General features: G+C 38.6%; 1 protein-coding gene and 1 pseudogene across 1 annotated transcript in view; both read right to left on the bottom strand.

The window, feature by feature from the left end:
• Window positions 1-21075, bottom strand: part of LRRC1 (leucine rich repeat containing 1) — a 162106-nt gene that overhangs the window by 109678 nt on the left and 31353 nt on the right. The window lies entirely within an intron of this gene.
• Window positions 9467-11419, bottom strand: LOC101445616 (ferritin heavy chain pseudogene; annotated as a pseudogene).

The following is a 21075-nucleotide window of genomic DNA, read 5'->3' as shown; positions in this document are numbered from 1 at the left end:
ATGAGTGACACAATAAGTGAGATTAAAAATACATTAGAGGCACACAACAGCCAATTTTTAATCATGGAAGAATCAGAGATATAGAAGAATGAATTGAAATTGAAGAGTAAGAGAACAGAGAAAGAAAAGAATGTAAAAAATTGACCTCAGTTTTTTCAGGGACTCAGGGAATTGAATGATAACACAAAGCACATCAGTATAACTGTTAAGAGAATTTCAGAAGAAAATGAGAAGGGAAAAGGGGCAGAAATAGTATCTGAGGAAATAATGGCCAAAAATTTCCCACCTAACATGAAACATGAGTATGTGTGTCCAGCAAGGACAGCATACTCCAATTAGAACAAATCCGAATAGACCTACCCCAAGACACATAATATGCAGAACACAAAATGCCAAAGATAAAGAGAAAATTCTGAAAGCAAGCAAGGGAAAAGCAAAACATCACAAACAAGGAACATCCAGTGAGACTTAATGTGGATTTCTCTTAAGAAATGATAGAGGCAAGAAGGAAGTAGTATGATATAATTACAGTACTGAAAGAGAATAACTGCCAGCAAAGAATTCTTTATCCAGGAAAACTGTCCTTCAAATATGAATGGTGAGCTTAAAATAGTCACAGATAAACAGAAACTAAGAAAGTTCATAAACAAAATCCAGCTCTGCAGCCAAAAAAGAAAAGATGAGATACAGGCTTGGAGGGGAGTGTAGAAGTGAAGACTATCAGAAAGAGGAATCAAAAAGGTAAAAAGATATACAAAAATAAGATATTAATTTACAGTAATAACATTGAATATTAATGAATTAAACTCCCCAATCAAAAGATACAGGATGACAGAACGGATAAGAAAACATGAGCCATCCATATGCTGTCTGCAGGAGCTCTCACCTTTGACCCAAGGATGCAAATAGACTGAAAGTGAAAGGTTGGAAAATGATATTTTCTGCAAATATTAACCAAAAGAGAGCAGGAGTAGCTATGCTGGTATCAGATAAAACAGACTTTAACTGCAAAAAAGTGGTAAGAGATGCAGAAGGGACAATCCACCATGAAGGAGTAACAGTCGTAGACATCTATGAACCTAACCAGAGTGCCCCAAAATACATGAGGCAAACTCTAGCAAAACTGAAAGGAGAAACAGACTCTCTATAGTAACAGTTGGAGGCTTCAACACACTACTCACATCAATGGACAGAACTAGACAGAAAACAGGACAAGGAAACAGGGAACAGTATGATAAATGAGCTGGACCTGACAGACATATACAGAATATTGTACCCCAAATCAGCAGGTGATACATTCTTCTCATGTACTCATGGATCTTTCTCCAGGATTGACCACATGTTGGGGCACAACATGGTTCACAATAAATTCAAAAAGACTGAAATTGTATAAAGCATCTTCTCTAATCATAATGGAATGAAGCTGGAAATCAATAATAGGTGGGAAAGGAGGAAATCTGCAAATATATGGAGGCTAAACAACATACTCTTAAACAATCTGTGGGTCAAAGAAGAAATTGCAAGAGAAATTAGTAGATATCTCAAAACAAATGTAAATCAGAACATAACATATCAAAACTTATGGAATACAGCGAAGGAAGTGCTTAGAGGGAAATATATAGCCTTAAATGCCTATATTAAAAAGAAGAGCTAAAATCAAAGAACAAACTGAACAACTGAAGATACTATAAAAAGAACAGCAAATCTATCACAAAGCAAGCAGAGAGAAAGTAATAACAAAGATTAGAGCAGAAATAAATGAAATTAAGAATAAAAAAATACATAGAATTTTCTATTTCAACAAAACCAAAAGCTAGTTCTTTGAGAAAATCAATAAAAGACAAACCCTTAGTAAAGCTAAAAAGAAAAAAAGAAAGAAGATACAAATAAATAAAATCAGGAAGGAAAGGGGAGACATTACAAATGACCCCACAGAAATAAAAAGGACCATAAAAGGATATCGTGGGAAACTATATGCCAATAAATTAGACAACCTAGATGAAATGGACAAATTCCTAGACATGCACACACAACCTATACTGACTCTATAAGAAATACAGGAACTCCACAGACCAATCATAAGCAAAGAGATTGAATAAGTCATTAAAGGTTTTCCAACAAAGAAAAGTCCAGGACCAGATGGCTTCACAGGTGACTTCTATCAAATATTTCAAGAAGAATTAATACCAATCCTGTTTAAACTCTTCCAAAAAAGAAGAGGGAAAATTACCCAACACATTTTATGAAGCCATCATCCTAATATGAAAGGCAGATCAATATACTACAAAAAAAGAAAATAGCAGACCAATCTTTCTAATGAACACAGGTGGAAAAACTCTCAATAAAATAACTTATAAATAGAATTCAACAGCAAATAAAAACAATTATACATCAAGATCAAGTGGGTTTGATTCCTGATATGCAAAGATGATTCAACTTAAGAAAATCAATTAACAAAACATGCCACATTAAATACTGAAGGAAAATAAAACACTTGATCATCTCAATTGATGCAGAAAAGGTATTTGACAAAATCCACCACCCTGTCTTGATACGAATGCTCCAAAAGACAGGTATAGAAGGAAAGTTCTCCAACATAATAAAAGGCAAATATGCAAATCCCACAGCCAATATCATACTCAAAGGGAGAGGTTGAAAGCTTTCCCTGTAAAATTAGGAACAAGAGAAGGATGCCCACTGGAACCACTGTTGCTCAACATTGTGCTAGAAGTTCTAGCTAGAGCAATTAGGGAAGAAAAAGAAATAAAAGGCTTTCAAATTGGAAAAGAAGAAGTAAAACTCTCACTATTCACAGATGACATGATACTATATTTAGAAAATCCCGAAATAGCTACAACAAAGTTATTCAAGCTAATTAATGAGTTCAGCGAAGTGGCGGGATACAAGATCAACATTCGAAAATCAGTATCATTTCTATACACTAGTAAGGAGCAAGCTGAGGAGGAAATCAAGAAAAAAATTCCATTTACAATAACAACAAAAAGACCTAGGAATTAACTGTAACCAGGAATGTAAAGAATCTGTATTCAGAAAACTGCAAAGACTGCTAAAAGAAATCAAAGGAAACCTAAACAAACAGAAGGACATTCTGTGTTTGTGGACTGGAAGACTAAATGTCGTGAAGATGTAAATTCTACCCAAATTGATTTATAGATTCAATGTAATATCTTTTTTTTTTTCAAATTTTACTCAATTTATTCATTTTTTAAAAAAATATTACATGCAAAAAATATGAGGTCCCCATTCACCCCCACCCCACCACTCCCCCCACAGTAACACTCTCCCCCATCATCATATCAATCAAACTTCCAACAGCCTACTTTACAGAAATATGAAAGTAAATTAGCCAAGAGCAGATATAGCTCAGTAGTTGAGCAGTTGCTTCCCATGTATGAGGTCCTGGGTTTGATCACTGGTACATCCGAAAAACAAACAAATGAAAAAACTAACTCTCATTGGGGAGTGGCTGCAGCTCAATGGTTGAACAACTGCTTCCCACATATGAGGTCCTGAGTTCAATTTCTGGTACTGCCTAAAAATAAATAAATAATAAAATTGATAAAAAGTCAATTACCAAATTTATTTGGAAGGGAAAGGGGTCCTGAAGAGTGAAAAATATCCTAAAAAAGAAGAACAAAGTTGGAAGACTCATGCTTACTGACTCTGAAGTGTACCATAAAGCCACAGTGGTCAAAAGAGCATAGTATTGCATAAAGACAGACACATTGATCAATGGAATTGAACTGAGAGTTTAGAAATAGACCCTCACCTCTATGGTCAATTGATTTTTGATAAGCCTACCAAGTCCACTTTTCTGGGATAGAACAGTCTCTTCAATAAATGGTGCTGGGAAAACTGGATATCTATAACCAAAAGAATGAAAGAGGACCTCTACCTCACTCCCTATACAAAAATCAACTCAGAATGGATCAAAGACCTAAACATAAAAGCCAAAACCATAAACTCCTAGAAGAGAACTGTATTAGTCAGCCAAATGGGTGCTGATGCAAAATAGCATAAATTGGTTGGTTTTTATAAAGGGTGTTTATTTGGAGTAGTGGCTTACAGATACCAGACCATAAAGCATGAGTTACTTCCCTCAACAGTCTACTTTCACGTATTGGAGAAAGATGGCTGCCAATGTCTGTGAGGGTTCAGGCCTCTTGGGTTCTTCCCTTCCTGGGGCTTGCTTCTCTTTCCTCTGTGTGCTTACCTCCTGGGGCTCCAGCTTAAGGCTTCAGCATCAAACTCCAACATCAAAAACCCTCCAACTCTGTCCTTTGCCATGCCTTTTATCTGCAAGTCCCCACCCACCAAGGGATGAGGACTAAATGCCCTAATGATGTGGAACAACCAAAGTCCTAATCATAACTCAATCATACCCAAGTATAGACCAGATTACAAACATAATCCAGTATCTATTTTTGGAATTCATAACTATATCAAGCTGCTATAACAACATAGGGAAACATCAACAAGACCTTGTAGTAGGTGGGAGTGTCTTAAACCTTATACCCAAAGCACAAGCAACAAAATGAAAAATAGACAAACAAGTCCTCCTCAAAATTAAAAACTTCTGCACCTCAAAGGACTTGGTGAAGAGGATAAAAAGGCAGTCTACTCAACATGAGAAAATATTTGGAAATCAGACATCCAACAACGGTCTAATATCCATATGTAAAGAGCAACTGAAACTCAACAATAAAAAAATAAATGACCCAATTTAAAAATGGGTAAAAGACCTGAATAGACATTTTTCTAAAGAAGAAATACAAATGTTGGAAAAACACATGCAAATTGCTGAGCATCACTGGCTACTGGGGAAATGCAAGTCAAAGGTACAATGAGACATCATTTCACACCTACTAGAATGGCCACTATTAACAAAACAGAAATCTAAAAGTGTTGGAGAGGATGTGAAGAGATAAAAACGCTAATTCACTCCTGGTGGGATCATACAGCCACTGTGGAAGTCCGTTTTGTGGATCCTAAGGAAGTTAGATATAGAGGCACCATGTGACCCAGCAATACCACTACCCAGAACTGAGAGCAGTGACAGACAGACATCTGCACATCGATGTTCAAAGCAACATTAACTCACAATTGCTAAAAGATGGAAATAACCCAGACGTCCATCAACTGACAAATGGATAAACTAACAGTGGTCTATGCACACGATGGATTATTATGCAGTTGTAAGAAGAAACAAAGTCATGAAGTATATGACAATGTGGATGAACCTGGAGGATATTGAGTGAAGCAAGCCAGGCAGAAAAGGGCAAATATTGCATGACTTTGCTATTACGAACTAAATATAATGAGCAAACTCAAAGAGTTAGTAGCTAGAATATAAGTCACCGGAGAAAAGGATACAGAAAATGGAATGCTGAGGTTTAATCTATGCAGAACTGGTAAACATTGTTTGGAAATGTTTGGAAATGAATAGAAATGGTGAAAGCACATCACAGAATTTGTAATTAGTAGTGCTAACATAGGGGTATGATAGAGGTTTTTTTGTTGTTGTTGCATTTGTTTGGCTTTTTTTTTTTTTAAGATTATTTATTTCTCTCCCCGTCCCCCACTCCCTGCCCCGACATTGTCTGCTCTCTGTGTCCATTTGCTGTGTATTCTTCTGTGTCCACTAGCATTTGTCAGGCGGCACCAGGAAACTGTGTCTCTTTTTTTGGTTGTGTCATCTTGCTGCATCAGCTCTCTGTGTGTGCGGCGCCACTCCTGGCCTGGCTGCGCTTTTTTTTTCACACAGCATGGCTCTCCTTATAGGGCACACTCCTTGCATGTGGGGCACCCCTGCGTGGCACAGCACTCCTTGTGCACAGTAGCACTGTGCACAGGCCAGCTCACCACATGGGTCAGGAGGCCCTGGGTATCAAACCCTGGACCCTCCATATGTAGGTGGATGCTCTATCAGTTGAACCACGTCCACTTCCCTGTTTGGGTTTTTTTGAGTAATGAAAATGCTCTAATATTGTTTGAAGTGATGAATAAACAACTTGATGATTATATCAAATGCTACTGATTGTACACGTTAGATAAACTGTATGGTTTATGAACCAAAAAAATAATAGGGTGGGTTGGGGAAAAAATATACCAAATGTAAGATACAGACGATAGTAATAATATTTTGACAAGGTTTTCATAATTTGTTATAAATGTTTATAAAAATGCAAGATATTTGTATGGTAACCCTGTATATTATACATGTTTGTTTTGTAAGGTCACAACATTTACTATACACTTATTATATTGTTTATGTATGTTCACATATAATGATACACTTTAACTTTTTTTAAAAAATGAATAATAAGAAAAAGAGTATATAGAAAAATAACTGTGCAAAGGCACAGGCTACAAGGACGCTTGGAGCCTAGGCCTCAAAATTTGCATGATGTCATTTCTGACACATTCTGTTGGCAGTCACAAAGCTCAGCCCAGATAAAAGGAACTGGAGAAATAGTCTACACTTGTGGATGGAAGCAGCAGCAAAAATCACATTGATAAGAAGCAGGGGATGGAAGAAATTTGGTAGATTAAATAATCTGCCATAAAATGAGGTAGGAACCTCAGGTATGCCACTGAGGAATGCATATTTTAAAATGGATAGATTATGCTAGAAAATTCTATAGTTGGTCAAAGAGTAAGGATTTTTCTAAAGAAAATTAAAATAGAAAATATAATAATATACTGAATAAACTTTGGCTCAAGTAGGATTTTTCCTACATGAGATTATAGACAAAGGGAAAAGTAAAAGAAATATTCACAGAATAGTGAAAAGACCAGTTTGGTTGAAGCAGAGAATTCTAAAAATCAGAATCTGATTTGAAAGGGTTTTAACACTTAAAATTAAGAACTGATTAAATAAGTGTTAATAAAACATGTTTTTTCCCCCACAATTAGACCATTGTGTTTTGGTAAAGATGTGTGGAATGGGAATGTCCTTTGTTGATTCACTTGACTTCTCTGGTCTTCTCTTTCCTTGTGTAAGAAGTTAGTGTTACATATTCTCAGGACTCATTACAGCTCTAAAAATTATCCGATTAGCAACTGTATAATAAGCAGGGGATTAGAAATGCATAAAATTATGAAAAGTAGATTAGTGGTTGTCTAGGAAGTAGGACATGACTGCAAATGGGCATGGTGTTTCATTTGGGGTGGTGAAAATGTTCTAAAACTGATTGTGGTGACTGTCACAAAATTCCGAATATACTAAAAAGCACTAAATTTTGCACTTTAAGAGGGTGAATTATGTCTTATGTGAATTATATCTCAATAAAATTCTTTAAAATGCGTAGAACTGGTAGACAATTGATAGTCAAAAAGATACCCCTTTTAGCAATAAAAGACTGAGATAGGGATACATGTATACTTTTCTTTAATTGAATCCCTATACCCACCAACGAGGTCCAGTTTTTTAATTCTCCAGTTAGTAGACGAGGAAACAGGTTCAGCAACTTTTAGTGCTTTTGCTGACATTGCATATCAATTAATAACATTCTTTAAGAAAAATTCTAAAGTTGAACCATGTTGGAAGAACACCAAATCCTCAGGCAAGACTATCTGGAAAACAAAAACACTCTTGAAAAACTATGTTCCAATTAGCATAAATATAGAAAAAAGTCATCTTGGTGGGAAAAGCAAACTAATTTATGCTAGGAAAAGGATAACTACTAAAATTGTGCCCATCCTATATTCCATCTTCATTAATGAGTTGAGAGATGAAGAAAAGAGCATGCTAATGAAACCTGCATGTAAAAGCCCATAAGTGATGTTGCTGCCAAGCAATCCAGGCAGATAGAGACATGAAAAGAGAAATCTAGACAGATAAGAAAATGAATCAATTTCTAGAGGATCCTGGGTGTGGAGAAGTAAAAAACATCCTGATAAAGTCTTGGGCAAGAAGAAAGCAGAAGTAGACAGGGAAGGCAGTAGACAGAATTTGATACAAATTTGTAAGAAGATACAGCAAAAGGGCATATAAATAAAAGAGGCTCGGTCTAGTTTTGGAGCGAAATCAGGAGGAGGTATCCCAAGCAGTCTTGCCAAAACTCAAAAAAGACTACACTGTCTATTCAACTGGCAATTTAAATTTTTGGATACTGTTGAACAATTTCCAGACAGATGTAGAACGGAATCCAAAAGAAAGTCACGAATACTTAAGAATTTGGAAAACTGATTTAGAAAGCAGAAAGCTTATATCCACGTACTACTGCACCAGGTAACGGATAATAAAAATGAAATTATATAAATGGCTTAATCCCTCAATAAAACTAACCATTTCCTCTATAATGAAGCAAGGGGAAATATACTTGGAATGTATTTTCTTGACCATCAGACAGAAAAAGGTCTCTCCTACTCTAAAATATAATTTTTCAATCACTGCATGTTTCACAGTAAGGGAAAGAGTGCTGAATCCTTACCTTCTGTGCCCCTGAAAGTCACAGGTAACCAAATTTCATAGAAGCAAATTAGTTTCCCACTGCGTTTCAGTGGGAACATTTATAATCAAGATGCTTTCTTTATGTTTGCTTTGCTCAAATTTATTCTCTTTCCAATTTTTGTCTTCTGCCTTCCATTAATAATTTTACCCCCTCTCACCTGTTAATATATCTCAACTTTTCCAAGATGCCTTCACACATTATTAAGCTGTCAAGATTAATAATTCTCAACCAACATGTAACTACCCCAAGGGTGCCCCATAATTAGAATAACTCAGGGGTGAATCACTTTGAAACTGATGAAACCAGGAATGCTTTACTGTGCTATGATCAGAAGAGTGAATACGGTTGGCAGTGGTATTTGCAATGGTTTAGAGAAGAGGAACTCTTATTAACATAAGATTGACCAGGGCAGCCTTACTTTACTAAGAACCTTAAAGAGGGGATAAGTTATGGACATGGGAGGATGAGGAATTTAGATTTATCAGGGTTGGCAAGGCACAGGAAACATGAAATATGGTGGGGGTAAAAATTACAACCTGAATCATAAAAAGAGAGGAATGATTAAACATGGAATGGTAAACTCACAAAATGAACTATTATGTGGCCATTAAAAATCACGTTTCAGGAGAATATTTAATAACATGATAAATACCTGTGTTCTACGGTTAAGGGGGAAAAAATGAAAAAGTATAGCCCAAATTTGTTAAAAAAAATATATATATATAATAGGAATTTTAGGGGGAAACTGCTTTAAAAAATAATCTCCTAAGGGAAAAAGAAGAACTTAAGACAAATGATTGAGGATCATTCAACTTATGGTATTGATTTTCAGCAGCACAGAAAACCAAAGGGCCTATTTATCTGTAGAAAGAGTTGTTTCTCTTTCAAATTTTAACCAATTGTATCATTGTTTAATGTTTAATACAAAACGTGAAAGGATGGAGGTATAACCACTTTACACACCAAGAAAAAGTTCTTCCAACAAGATGTCAGATATTCAATTAAGTTTATTAAAGCAATTTTATAATTTGACATAGGATGTTCAAAAAGGTTGAACTTTTCACACACAGTACTCATGAAAATATGACATGACTCAAACAGAATAAAATTTTATTTAGTGGGCATTTTGCCTTGGATCCAATACAATTTATACAAATTAGAGTAGTAATGAGCAGTACATATATAATGTGTCTCCTACATGCAGGGTTTTATAGTGGAAGAAAAGATGTTCAAACAAGATTCACTCCTTAGTCTTAAGGGACATGGAGATAAAACGAGACAGGTAGCTGGTAATTAAAACACAAGGTAGAAAGTAATCTTCATAAATGAGGCACAAACTGCTAAGAAAAGATAATAAATGTTATCACCAACTATACCTGTTAGGTTCCTTCAGGAGAAAAAAAAGTCAATTATGTGGTTTAAAGTCAGTCATACCACACCAATGGGATCAAAAAGATTCCTCTGAGAGGTCAGAGTAAAAATTAATTATTCAAAGAAGCTGTGTTAAGAAGATTCTTTCTGAATTTTCTCAGCAAATTACTCCAACAATTTGAAATAACAGGCTCAACACAGGAAAAAAAAAAAAAAAAATCCTGTAGCCAAGACCATGAGCCCTTGCTTAGGTCTAATAGAATATCTCAGGACTGCCTATTAAGGTTTTTCATCTCCTGAGGTAATAAACGGATACTGCTCCAGACAGTGCTCTGGTCTTTCTGGATAGCAAATAAGAAATGGAGGAACTCGATCATTAAGACAGTAGTTTAAAAATTAGTCTGAGTTAACAGAGTAATGATCACTTAAAATGCTCAAGAATGGCTCATTTTCTTCTAAAGCAGTATTTAATGACACTTCTTCTTTTAAGGAGGCACTGAAGATTGAACCGGGGACCTCATATATGGGAAGCAGGCACTCAACCACTGAGCTACATTCACTCCCCAATAAAGAGTTTTTTTTTTTCATTTGTTTGTTTTTAGGAGATACTGGAGCTAGAACTCAGGACCTCATACATGGGTGCAGGCTCTCAACCACTTGAACTACCTCTGCTCCCTGTAATGACACTTTTTTTTTTGGGGGGGGGGAGGTACCAAATAACTTTATTTGAAGGAATGGTACCAATGAAAGAACTTGGTAGATGTTGATACAACTTATAGAAAAGGTAAACCCAAGACACATGCACTACCCTGTGGCTCTGAGGAAGCCGACATAAGGTTTAGCTCTCACCATCACTGCTTCCCAGAGTGTGCTTGTCAAAGAGATACTCTGCCAAGCCAGAATCCAGGCCCCCATCTTGCGGGTTGGTTACGTAGTCACCCAGTTCTTTGATGGACTTCACCTGCTCATTCAGGTAATGGGTCTCAATGAAGTCACACAAGTGGGGGTCGTTTTTGTCAGTAGCCAGCTTGTGCAGTTCCGGTAGTGACAGATTCACCCTTTTTTCCAAGTGTAATGCACACTCCATGCATTAAATCCGCTCTCCCAGTCATCTCGTTCTGGTTTCTTGATAGCCTGAAGGAAGATTCGGCCACCTCGTTGGTTCTGCAACGTCATTAGTTTTTCAGCATGTTCCCTCTCCTCATGAGACTGGTGAAGAAAATATTTGGCAAAGTTCTTCAAAGCCACATCATCACGGTCAAAGTAGTAAGACATCAACAGGTGGATGTAAGAGGCGTAGAGCTCCAGGCTGATCTGGTGGTTGACGGCGGCCTCCGAGTCCTGGTTGTAGTTCTGGCGCACCTGTGACGGGGATGCGGTCTTCATGACTGGTGGCTGAGAAGCAGCGGCGGCAGCTGCGCGACACTGGACGGAAGGTGGCAAGCAGCTGGGGGTGGCTGGCCGAAAGAGGCAAGCGCCGGGTTCTATTCAAGCACTGTTAGAGCAGGAAACCACGGCGACTCTCCGCAAAGACGTCTGGCCTGTAATGACACTTTTAATGCATGCTAATTACAGGTAAAGGGGAAAGAAAGGACTTTGTCCCTTATTCTCCACAATGCTAAGGATGACCAAAGTGTTTTTAAAGCATTATCATGAGATCTTGTGGGAGAGGCGGAGAGGCACGGGAGGAGAGGGTTAACTATCCAGTTAATACAACACATTGCAGCCAACAAACCGCTAAACAGGTAAAGTCCTGCAGTGGTAGCCATGTTGTTACTATATTTATGTTGGCAGGTTCATTTCAAAGAATTGCCAGACTTTTCCCAAAAAGTAAGGAGGGCATTATCAAGCTCTATTACATAGACACACTAAAAGAGAAAATGCATGCATACTCAAGTCCAAGAAGACCCTAAACAATTTAAATATGCAACTTGGCTTTGCATTTGTTAAGAAGTCATATGTCCTGGATTAATTATGCAATGATGTTTGTTCAAACTGTTTAGGCCCGAAACCAGACTTCAGGTATTTAGAAACACAACGATCTAACTATAATCACTGAGGAGTTCCACAGTGAAGAGGGACGTTAACTTAACCAAAGACTTTTTTTTTTAAACATTTTCTAAACACACATAAACTAGAACATATATTATGGTAACTCCATAATTACAATTTAATATTAAGATTGTGTAATGTTAGTGTGAGTTTCTCTCCACCTAGATAGGCTTGTGTTCCAAAGTGTTTATAGCTCTTACAGAAGACAGTCTCATATACTCAAAATAAACCCTCTCTAATTTAAATTTCTCACACATAATAAATTCAGTTTCCTCCTGACTGACCAAAGCAGTTAACTAAAAAGCAAGATGGAAAAAACTCAGAGTATATTCCCTAGCAACTCATCAAAAGTTATGAAAAACAAAACAGACCTCACGCTCATCACATTTTAGCTCCACAAACTAAATATTAAAATCGAATGTAAATCCAGATGAACAACCAAAAACACAAGGCTTAACTTTGAAAACTGTCTGAATTGCTCTGCTGTTTAAAGAACAAGAGAAACCACTAGTATCTAACAGATTCTGTTCCACTCCCATGTTCTGCAGTTAAATCTGATTGAATGCTGACATGTAACAAGTCTGCTTTCTTTATGAGATAGAGAAGGCAAAGCTCTGTCAAAGCCACTTTTTTACAGTGCTCTTTCTGACATTCTTTGAATTTTATTTTTACTGTTTACCAGCAGCCCAGATAAGAGGCCAAGCGAACATTCCTAGCATTCATTTAATGTAAGAATGTACAGAATTGCTGGATGGTGACCTGTGGGCCATATAATGTCACCCTTCTATGGCAGCATCTCTCTAAGGACACAGTTCTCTCATTACCATTAAGCTCTTTCAATAAGTTCAGGCAGCATGATTGTATTTGCTGACCATCTGATTCCTTGGTAGAGAGACTATATGGTAAGTACCTTATTCAGACATCACCTCTCACAGTTCTGAGTCAGAAATCTCTCTTTGTGGCTTGCTCAAAAAGAACATTCAAGAAAAAGAGAATGTAGGAATCCTATAGGATACGTTCAAACATGAATCCCAAGATAAAGTGTGGGAGACACCATTCCAATGTTCTTGCCACCACAACACAACTGCTTCAATCAATGGCCTCTCTAACTTAAGTTCCCACAACAGCAGGCCCGTGCATCCCAAATTCTAGCCTCCAGTGGACCAAGGCTGTTCATTTTTTTTTTTTAAGATTTTTATTTATTTAATTCCCCTCCCCTCCCCCGGTTGTCTGTTTTTTTCTGTGTCTTTTTGCTGCGTCTTGTTTCTTTGTCCGCTTCTGTAGTCGTCAGCGGCACGGCACGGGAAGTGTGAGCGGCGCCATTCCTCGGCTGCTTCCTCCTTCGCACTGGGCGGCTCTCCTTATGGGTGCACTCCTTGCGCGTGGGGCTCCCCTACGCAGGGGACACCCCTGCGTGGGGCGGCACTCCTTGCGGGCATCAGCACTGCTCATGGGCCAGCTCCACACGGGTCAAGGAGGCCCGGGGCTTGAACCGGGACCCCCCATGTGGTAGACGGACACCCTAACCACTGGGCCAAAGTCCGTTTCCCAAGGCTGTTCATTATGCTTTGACTTTTCCTGACATCCTCCCTCTGGCTATCAACTTCTTACTCATTCTCAAACACCGTGACCTCTATGAAGCCTTTACTCAATTACCTGAGAAAATTCAAAGCCGCTTTCCCCAAAACATTTTGTCTCTGTTTCTTCACTAGATTAATAAGTTCCCATGGAAATAAACAAACCACATTATACATACCCTCGTAGCCCTGAGAACACCTTCCACAGCTCTGTTACCCAAGAGATACTTAATATCCAGGTGTCCAATGAATTAACAGATACTACTGTGGCAAAGTTCTATGAAAACTTCGATTAGAAAATGCATTCTGAGTGGGGGGTGGGGGGTGGGGAGTGGGGGTATATGGGAACCTCTTATTTTTTTTAATGTAACATTTTGTGTGATCTATATATCTTTAAAAAAAAAAAAGTTAATGAAAATAAATAAATAAATGCATTCTTAGTTCCAAGTCAGGATATTTAGAATCCATCTGTGCTTTGTAAATAACCCCATCCTCACCCCCACACCCCTATCAGAAAAATGAATATAAGGAGTCTTTGGTTTTTGTGTCAGAACATATAAAACCTGCCAAATTTTAATAATTACTGGGGCAATCATTAAGCATACTGATCCCTACGCCCCACCTCATACCTATTTCTGTATGATCTCCAGGTAGAAGGCCTTGGGAATCTGAATGCTTAACAAGTATTCCCAGTTAATTCTTATGATTAAGCAAGTTTTGCACACCAGCTTCACACTGGGTCTCAAGCCTGGTTGCATATTAGAGTTACCCGGGAGAAGCCAAGGGTTTCCTTGTCTAGTTTGGGCCAGGGTTGGGCACCTGGGTTAAAGCATACATTCTCAACAGGCAATATCACCCCCACAGAGGGGAGATAAATTGGTTGGCAGGAGATGGGTTAAAACAAAACAAAACAAAACAGAAGTTCTTGCAATGGTTTGTGGTCCTCCACAGCACATAAGCAGATAGAGAGTCTATCTGCATTAAAATTTCATGATGGGAGATGTGATTAGGGAAAAAAATTTGTCTATAAAAAGGTTGGGAGGTAATCATGAAAATGAGATGGAGAAACACTGGTCAAAAGTGATGAACAAAGTGAATTAATAACTCTTGACATTTGCATAAAGGAAGATTTGTGCCCCCCACCCCCCATGCTCCTCCTACAGTTGTTCTGAATTGAGTAAGGATTTGCTCAGGAGGGATCAAATATGACATGGGATTGCATGCTGGAGGCTGACCATACATGGGAACTTTCAGAACAGTGAAGTTTATCAAACAAGCTTCTTTAAAATGCTAACCAAGGCAATTGTTAAGGATTCTTTATTTTCCTTTTGCATTCTCAGAGCCAGGGTGTGGAGGGACATCACTTCTTATTTCAAGCTGGCTTGGAAGGTCTAAATGTAAATCAAAACAGGACTCTAGGTCGGAGGAAGAAAGTTTTAAAAATTAAAATACAGTCAAATGAAAAACCCAGACCCAGTTCACAGGCAGACCCCTCCGAAGGCACAGACTGGCCAGCTGTGGTGATCAGGAGTTCCAAAAGACAGGTGGATGTGTAACCTTGAGGTGTATAAAAATCACGTCCTGAGCAAGCACACATACAAGCAGAGGGTACCCCAGGGTCCCAGCAAAGGGGTGGCCTGATCTAGTGTGTTCTTTTGATACTGATGGAGAAAATGGTCCTGTCGGGCCAGATGAGGAAAAAGAACTCTGATCATGCCATTCCTCTGCTTGAAAAATCTTTCAGGACACTCAGCCAGTAAGTTACTCAAATGGGTTAAAGAAACCAACAATAACCAGAGAGGGAAAATGAAAGAATAAGGCAAGAGAGAAGGACAGCAATAAGAGAGTAATTCCATAAAAATGGCAGAGTTAAAATAACATAGAAATCATAATTTTAGATTTAGATAATTTAGGGTAAAATGTTCCAGTTCATGGCTCTAAAAGCTGGCCTATCTCTTACTCCTCACTTGCCCTTCGCACATCAATCTGCTACATAAGGAACCCCACCCTCAAGAGATTTTGATTCAGTAGGTCCAGATGGGACCTATTATGAGTTTTACAAAACTTCTCAGATGATTCTAATGAGGAAGAGAGTCTGAGAGACAGTCCTAGACCTGATTTCATAGATATGGAAACTGGCTAGTTAGAAGATACCAGAATCCAGCTCTCTTCCTTCTCATGTGAAGCTCTACCTGAAGTTCCTCATTGATGGCATCTCTATTTCTGAATGCTGACAGTACAATTTCTAGTTCTTTTTGCAGAAGATTCTTTTTTTCTGAAGCCACTATCAACTTTGGAGAGTGCCCCCTTCCCTGTTTCTACAACTCAAGGAACAGAAAATACATCTGTAATTTTTAAAAGACTCCCTACTTTCCACACCAATGACTTGTCTGTCAATCTCCCAATATTAATTTCCAAGTAAGTGGCAGTAGAAAGAGCTCCTGAAATGCTAAAGGGAAAGGCTAACTTGGCATCCAAGCCCCTTGGCATGAGAGGACTAACTGGCTATCCAAATTAGGTTTTTTACAGTTACATGTTTAAGGTAAGGCAGTCAGGTTTTAGAACTTGGTCACTTTTCAAAGATTTCTTCCTCTACATATAACCACAAATCTACATATCCAAAAGTGCATGCCTCCCCCATTACAAATCAAGACTTGGAATATGAGGTATATCTGAGAACAATGCAATCAAATGTTGAATGTAAATTTCATGCCCTTTTCCAATTTATGGTTGCCAGCAAATCAGTATCAGTACAGAGTACCCAGAACAGAAAGGTGACTGATGAGATAAAGGCATGTCCCATGAAGAAGTGAAAGCAGTTAAGCCTGGAAAAGAGAAAATTTGTGGGAATTTCAAATGATCTATGAATATTTGAAAGCCATGGTAAAAGAATTAGACTTGTTCAGTATAGCCCAATAGCAGGAACCTAAAGTAAGAAAATGGTTCCCCTATATACTCAACTAAAATTTGATAGGGTCCTATAGGGATACAGAGAATCCTCTGTTTAAGCAATCAGCTGGGTGGTTGATCTAGAGCAGGGGTCAGAGGTCCACAGGCCCCCAAGGTGTCCATGGAAAGATTTCAGGGGATCTGTGAATTTTAACTGAAAAAAATCAACTTACTATATTTTCTCTGACCTCCGATGTTGAGTGCCATAAAACTATCTACTGCTACATTCTGAGAAGGGGTCCATGGTTTTCTCCTGACTGGCAAAGGGGTTTGTGGAACAATAGAAAGGTTAAGAACCCCTGATCTAGAGTGTGCCTCCTTGGCTCCAAGGTTTGGCAAGTTCAATTTCCATGTACATCTACTCCCACTCAAATTTCACAAGGTTCTTAGATAACAGCTTGTGATATTCACTTCGGCCTATAATTAACTAGCACCAAGTACAGTAAATTTGCAGAAAGCAGCAATGCAATCTACAGGTTATCTGGGTTCATAAGCTAGCATCTAAAAGTCAGGTTAGAACATGATGTCACATCAAGAAAAATAAAGGAAGCACTGACCAAGTCAGGTAGCAAAAATGTAGCACTACTTCTTATGGGTACTGGAGAGAAGGAGAAATGAAAGATTTCAGTAAGACAATATAATCTACTTGGTTTTTTCATGAGGAGACATGCTGCAATATATTAAATTCTTTATGAAAATTCAAGTCTTCTCTCATGAGTTACAAAACACTTGTAAATATCATGGAATTGTGGTTCCTGTATTTTCCATGCAAATATAAGTTTCCCATTTTATTTTTAAATTTAAAAAAAAAAAAAAAAAGCCTTCTAGATGTGAACAGCATTGTGAGTGGGAATGACACATCCCAGTGAGGGGCTATGATGCCTCAGACCAAGAGCAGGCTGGACAAGCTTTAACTCTGTATAGGCCATTCTTCCCCCACATTATGAAGAAGCATATATTCCACTAGAGCTATGATGGGTAAAATGGAGCAAGACAATTTAGTTACAGTCACTGAGATCTCAATGCTTTGCCAGTAACAGATGAGGGAGTCATATGTCTGGTAATTCTGAGTGGACCAAACCAAAATGCTAACCAGGGAAATGGATGTGGCTCAGCTGATTTGGGCTCCCGTCTACCACATGAGAGGCCCTGAGTTCGCTTCCCAGGGCCTCCTTGTGAAGGCAAGTTGGCCCCACGCCTTTGGAGAGCTGACAGCCCATGCCCACAGAGAGCTGGCACAGCAAAGATGATGCAACAAAGGGAGACAAGCAGAGACAGAAGAACACACAGCAAATGGACACAGAGCAGACAGCAAGCAAGCCACAAGCAGGGGGTGGGGGTGGGGGGGAATAAATAAAATAAATCTTAAAAAAAAAAAAAGCTAACCAGCTAACCAATCATTTTTCTGTCCATGCTTCTAATAGGACCTGGCCTAGTGCCTAGCAACAATACTAGCATTGGAAAGCTGCCCTCCCTGTCGACCTTTACTAAGATATGCTTTCACTGCTCAATATCACTTACTTATGAGGAGAATGGAAATGCCAACTTTCCTGGCTCTCAAAATGCCAACGCTCCTTTCCTGGGTTAGGCAATAGAGACAGGGATGGAATAAACCTCATCTTATTTTCTCCTTGACCTCCTCCATTCCAAGGGTACACTTCATGAGGTTGAACTTTCTCTGGCTTTCTGTGGACCTTATTTCAGTGTTGCCCATCTGTTTAAATGTTCAAGAGGCAAGTTTAAATCATGTTCCTTGGTTTCCCTCTAGCATCTGAGTCTTTTCTATTGCTGTTTCCTTCCCAACTCCTCTGCAATTTTCCTCTCTCGATTGCTATGTTCTTCTTGTCAAGGATCTCTACTCCTTACTAGCCACCTGACACTTTAACAGTGGATGAGTTGTTCTTACAGGACCTAGAAATACACAGCTGGTGTAAGAACAAAGAGAAATGGTCTCTCAACATGAGATGAGTGCAGTAATTGGATTTTCTTTATCAAGTTTTATTTCAAAATCACCACTGACAAAGCCTAAATATTTTTGACTTGCCCCATACAAAAAAAGGAAAAGAATGGAACAATCTCCCAATATTAAAAATATTTTTAAAAAAATTTTTTTAAACCCTGCATTAGAAACAAAGCGCTAACCTTGACATCTTTCCAAAGTCAGTCTTACAACACAGCAACAATGACATGGGCCAGGGCAGTTACTGAAAAATTGCCCTCTTTACATTTACCTTTAATAGTGTGGGTGTACTAAGAAGAGCAAGTGATTATTTCTCAGATAATAATCAGGACCATCCAATATTCTCAGAGTAAATGAGAAGATAAAATAGATGCACAAGCATCATAAACCATGTAGGACCCGAGTATGTAGAGTGGGCTTTCCGTGATTGGCACCACGGAGGCCCTGAGCCAGACAAATTTACCATTAGGGTAAAGAAACACAGTACCAAGGACCCATCACACTTTTAGGATCCACAAAAAAATGTGCCCTTAAAATCAAAAGAGGCGGCGGACTTGGCCCAGTGGTTAGGGCGTCCGTCTACCACATGGGAGGTCCACGGTTCAAACCCGAGCCTCCTTGACCCGTGTGGAGCTGGCCCATGCACAGTGCTGATGCACGCAAGGAGTGCCCTGCCACGCAGGGGAGCCCCACATGCAAGGAGTGCGCCCTGTAAGGAGAGCTGCCCAGCGCGAAAGAAAGTGCAGCCTGCCCAGGAATGGCGCCGCACACACAGAGAGCTGACACAACAAGATGACGCAACAAAAAGAAACACAGATTCCCGTGCCGCTGACAACAACAAAAGCGGACAAAGAAGATGCAGCAAACAGACACAGAACAGACAACCGGGGTGGGGCGGCAGGGGAGAGAAATAAATAAATCTTTTTAAAAAAATCAAAAGAAAAAAATGAGTAATGATGACTGTGTAATAATGAGTCCAGCCTGGATTATATTTGTCTCTAACAGTCATAAAATATAACTTGTAATATTTAGGCAGGAAGGGACCCACAAAGGAAAAGTGCCCAAAAATCACACACAGTTCTGTCCTTAGAGAAAAAGCAGACTCTAGCAAAGCAAGCTGATCAGGGTACATGATGCATGGCATTAACACAAATGCTATTCTGCAGCAAGAGCTGAAGCATGAAAGTCTGCATTTATAATAGGTACAAAGTAAAAGAAATCATTTTGCTTTCAGTTACTCAAAGAAAGCTTGGTGCAGGCAACAGATACTTAAGTGCTCTCTGAATGACAGAGAACAAGCTCTGAAACCCGGAAAAAGAACAAATAAATCAAGTTCTTTAGAAGATTGTTCTAGGTGGCTGGCATGGTAGGATACAAGAACAGTACTTCACAGTGTCCCCATAATGACAGTGTTAATATTCCAGCAAGTTGCCTTGTTCTTTTTTCCCAGTAAAGTCTATTTCTTTTTTTTTTTCACATTTTTTACTAAAGTGTGATTTTACTATATATAAACTTCAGTGTCTTGCCTTTTTCGTATAAAATTATATTTCCTACAATCTACTTCATATAAAAGTAATTTTCTATGTCCTTAAATATAGCATCTGGGATTCACTAAGGTATATGAAAAACTCTCTTACGGTATCATGGACAAAACAGGGAAATGGACTAAAGGATAAAATGGGGTTGGAGGGATTCAAAACTGGTTGAACAATCAAAATCAGCACAAAGAATGCTAATCAGGAGAGTAATTATCCATTTGCTGGAAAGACTCTGGGGATATGATGCAGAGCTTCACACTGCTTTTTTCTCTCTTTTTTTGTTGTTGTCTTTAAACAATACAAGTTTATTATATGACAGTTCTGGAGCTCAGACTCTTAAGATGGGTCGGCAACACTGCACTCCTGCTGGAGGCTCTAGGGAAAAAATCATTTCTTGCCTTTTCCAGCTTCTACAGGCTGCCTACATTCTGTGGTCTGAGGCTCCACACAGTCTGACCTCTGCTTCCATCTTCACATCTCCTCTTCTGACTTTTACCTACCTGATTCTCTCTTATAAGGACCCCTGGCCCACTCAGGCAATCTAGGATAATCTCTCCATCTCAAGAACCTTAATGTAATCACATCTGCAAAAGCACCTTTTGCCAGGTAAGGTAATAGTCACAGGTTTGGATGTCTCTGGGGAGGGGTCAATCTTTTCTGCTTTCCTTCTCTGTCAAATGGGAATAAGAGTAATATCTACCTGTGAGTACGTGCTAAGAATTAGATAAGTGACTCTACAGAAAATGTTTAGTGCAGCATCTGGCATACAGTAACTGCTCCACAGTGCTTTTTTAACTGAGTTTAAGACACTGGTATCGGAGTGCCTACTATGTAAAGCTCCATACTAAGCGCTTTGCTCATAACAAGTGAGGTAGCAATTTTTCCATTTTATACCAAGGTAAACTACCTTGGAAAGAGTTTATGAAGGAAGAGCAAAGAAGTTAAGCACTTTGCTGAAAGTCATACAACAAGAAAATAGCAGAGCAGAAGTCTAAATTCAGTCTCTAGTTCCTACCTTCTTTCCATTTGATGACATGTTTATTCCATATGCAGCGTTACTGAAACTAGCTAGGAAGATGCATAAAAATCAGGTACAAAAAGATCTCTTTAAATAAAGACAACTATAGTTGAACTAATACACTAATCTGATG

Source organism: Dasypus novemcinctus, chromosome 11, assembly GCF_030445035.2.
Source record: "Dasypus novemcinctus isolate mDasNov1 chromosome 11, mDasNov1.1.hap2, whole genome shotgun sequence".
Lineage (NCBI taxonomy): Eukaryota > Metazoa > Chordata > Mammalia > Cingulata > Dasypodidae > Dasypus > Dasypus novemcinctus.
The sequence above is the reverse complement of the archived record's forward strand: the minus strand, read 5'-3'. Positions and strand labels throughout refer to the sequence as shown.